Source organism: Salmo salar, chromosome 10 (assembly GCF_965601325.2).
Source record: "Salmo salar chromosome 10, fSalSal1, whole genome shotgun sequence".
NCBI lineage: Eukaryota > Metazoa > Chordata > Actinopteri > Salmoniformes > Salmonidae > Salmo > Salmo salar.
In genome coordinates, this window is record NC_138300.1 from 51,668,360 (window position 1) to 51,672,500 (window position 4,141).

A 4,141-nucleotide genomic window follows, 5' to 3' on the forward strand; every position below is an offset into this window, starting at 1 on the left:
TAATTTACATTTGTCATGTTGTTTTCCTTGCACCATGCCGTCAGAGTACCTACCTCCTCCCTGTAGGCCGTCTCGCAGTTGTTGGTAATCAGGCCTAATACTGTCGTGTGGCAGAGAACTTGATGATGGAGTTGGAATTGTGTGAGGCCACGCAATCGTTGGTATAGAGGGAGTACAGGAGGGGACAGCGGATGCACCGTGGTGAGGTCCCCTGTTAAGGATCAGTATGGAGGAGCTAATGTTGCCTACCTCGGCCCGTCAGGAAGTCCAGGACCCAGTTGCATAGGGAGGAGTTCAGTCCCAGGGCTGTGAGCTTTGTGGTGAACTTAGAGGGCACTATGTTATTGAAGGCCGAGCTGTAGTCGATGAACAGCATCCTCACATGCATTTCTCTTGTCCAGGTGGGTGAGGGCAGTGTGCAGTGCAATGGTGATTGCGTCGTCAGTGGATCTGTCGGGGCGGTAAGGCAAATTGGACAAGGTCGAGTGTGTTGGGGACAGAGGAGGTGATAAGGTCTTTGACGAGCCCCTCGAAGCCCTTCATGATGAGGGAAGTGAGTGCTACTGGTCGGTGGTCATTCAGTTCAGTTACTTTCCCTTTCTTGGGCACGGGGATGACAGTGGGCGTCATGAAGCAGGTGGGGATAACGGCCTGAGCTAGAGAGAGTGTGTGTGTGTCAGTGCCACTCATACATCATGCAGGTCGTTAGTAGAGGATCAGCCTGGACCTTTGGCTGCGGCACCACCAAGCACCACGGACCGCTGCCGACAGAGCACAGTGAAAAGCCCGGCTCTGTCACTCAGACCACTACTAACCTGCTTTATCTACCTCCGGCCCCACTGCCTCAGTCACACACACATCTTCTCTGCCGTCCTGGTTACCTAATGAATAATGGATGAAGCTGAGCTGCTCTCATACTGCTCTGACTGTCATACTGCTCTGACTGTCATACTGCTCTGACTGCCATACTGCTCTGACTGTCATACTGCTCTGACTGTCATACTGCTCTGACTGCCATACTGCTCTGACTGCCATACTGCTCTGACTGTCATACTGCTCTGACTGTCATACTGCTCTGACTGTCATACTGCTCTGACTGTCATACAGCTCTGACTGTCATACTGCTCTGACTGTCATACTGCTCTGACTGTCATACCGCTCTGACTGCCATACCGCTCTGACCGTTATACCGCTCTGACCGTCATACCGCTCTGACCGTCATACCGCTCTGACTGCCATACTGCTCTGACTGTCATACTGCTCTGACTGTCATACTGCTCTGACAGTCATACTGCTCTGACTGTCATACTGCTCTGACTGTCATACTGCTCTGACTGCCATACTGCTCTGACTGTCATACTGCTCTGACAGTCATACAGCTCTGACTGTCATACTGCTCTGACTGTCATACTGCTCTGACTGTCATACAGCTGACTGTCATACTGCTCTGACTGTCATACTGCTCTGACTGTCATACTGCTCTGACTGCCATACCGCTCTGACCGTTATACCGCTCTGACAGTCATACCGCTCTGACCGTTATACCGCTCTGACAGTCATACCGCTCTGACAGTCATACCGCTCTGACAGTCATACCGCTCTGACAGTCATACTGCTCTGACAGTCATACTGCTCTGACAGACATACTGCTCTGACAGACATACTGCTCTGACCGTCATACTGCTCTGACAGATATACTGCTCTGACAGTCATACTGCTCTGACAGTCATACTGCTCTGACCGTCATACTGCTCTGACAGATATACAGCTCTGACCGTCATACCGCTCTGACCGTTATACTGCTCTGACAGTCATACTGCTCTGACAGTCATACAGCTCTGACAGTCATACTGCTCTGACAGTCATACTGCTCTGACAGTCATACTGCTCTGACCGTCATACTGCTCTGACCGTCATACCGCTCTGACCGTCATACCGCTCTGACCGTCATACCGCTCTGACAGTCATACTGCTCTGACAGTCATACCGCTCTGACAGTCATACTGCTCTGACAGTCATACTGCTGACAGTCATACTGCTCTGACAGACATACTGCTCTGACCGTCATACTGCTCTGACTGTCATACTGCTCTGACTGTCATACTGCTCTGACTGCCATACTGCTCTGACTGTCATACTGCTCTGACTGTCATACTGCTCTGACTGCCATACTGCTCTGACTGCCATACTGCTCTGACTGTCATACTGCTCTGACTGTCATACTGCTCTGACTGTCATACTGCTCTGACTGTCATACAGCTCTGACTGTCATACTGCTCTGACTGTCATACTGCTCTGACTGTCATACCGCTCTGACTGCCATACCGCTCTGACCGTTATACCGCTCTGACCGTCATACCGCTCTGACCGTCATACCGCTCTGACTGCCATACTGCTCTGACTGTCATACTGCTCTGACTGTCATACTGCTCTGACAGTCATACTGCTCTGACTGTCATACTGCTCTGACTGTCATACTGCTCTGACTGCCATACTGCTCTGACTGTCATACTGCTCTGACAGTCATACAGCTCTGACTGTCATACTGCTCTGACTGTCATACTGCTCTGACTGTCATACAGCTGACTGTCATACTGCTCTGACTGTCATACTGCTCTGACTGTCATACTGCTCTGACTGCCATACCGCTCTGACCGTTATACCGCTCTGACAGTCATACCGCTCTGACCGTTATACCGCTCTGACAGTCATACCGCTCTGACAGTCATACCGCTCTGACAGTCATACCGCTCTGACAGTCATACTGCTCTGACAGTCATACTGCTCTGACAGACATACTGCTCTGACAGACATACTGCTCTGACCGTCATACTGCTCTGACAGATATACTGCTCTGACAGTCATACTGCTCTGACAGTCATACTGCTCTGACCGTCATACTGCTCTGACAGATATACAGCTCTGACCGTCATACCGCTCTGACCGTTATACTGCTCTGACAGTCATACTGCTCTGACAGTCATACAGCTCTGACAGTCATACTGCTCTGACAGTCATACTGCTCTGACAGTCATACTGCTCTGACCGTCATACTGCTCTGACCGTCATACCGCTCTGACCGTCATACCGCTCTGACCGTCATACCGCTCTGACAGTCATACTGCTCTGACAGTCATACCGCTCTGACAGTCATACTGCTCTGACAGTCATACTGCTGACAGTCATACTGCTCTGACAGACATACTGCTCTGACCGTCATACTGCTCTGACTGTCATACTGCTCTGACCGTCATACTGCTCTGACAGTCATACTGCTCTGACAGACATCCTGCTCTGACAGTAATACTGCTCTGAGAGACATACTGCTCTGACAGTACTGCTCTGACAGTCATACTGCTCTGACAGTCATACTGCTCTGACAGTCATACTGCTCTGACAGTAATACTGCTCTGAGAGACATACTGCTCTGAGAGACATACTGCTCTGACAGTCATACTGCTCTGACAGTCATACTGCTCTGACAGTCATACTGCTCTATGTCTCCTATTCTTTCGCTTCTTTCTTCCCCCTCTTTCTCTGCCAGTTTTGCTGGACACTGAGTCACACGTAGTTACCTCTATCCCTGTCTCTTGCCCTTTACCTGTCTCACCTATATCCCTGTCTCCTCCTCTATCCCACACAATGTCTTGTCTCCTTCTTTTATATCCATCTCCTCTTACTTCCTCTCTCTCACCCCTAATGCCCTCTCTTCCACCCAGAGTAGGTAGACGTACTCCTCTCCCTATCCTCAGGGTTCTCACAGTGAGGTCAGAGGTCACTGAAATGAGTGAGGCCTTGAAGTTTTACAGAACTCCCTCTCTCATTCAAGGACGTTGCAGTATGTTACTCTCCTGTCTTTCTTCCAACCGCTCCATGATCTGTCCATCCTGGCCAGAGACACCATCCATGGAGGCATGTGTTGCCTGTTCCAGGTTAGCTGGGGGTTGCCTGTTGCAGGAAAGGCTGCCAGTTAAATCCTGCATGGCAGAGAGGTAGGCCTGGCCCTCTGTCAACCAGGCCAGAGGGCACAGCCTGCTGAAGACTGGGTGCCAGTCTGGTTTCGGCTCTCAACAATGGCACACCGTTGTCTTATTTGGAAGGACAACAACAGGTCGACTGAAGTAGGAAGAGATTGGTACCA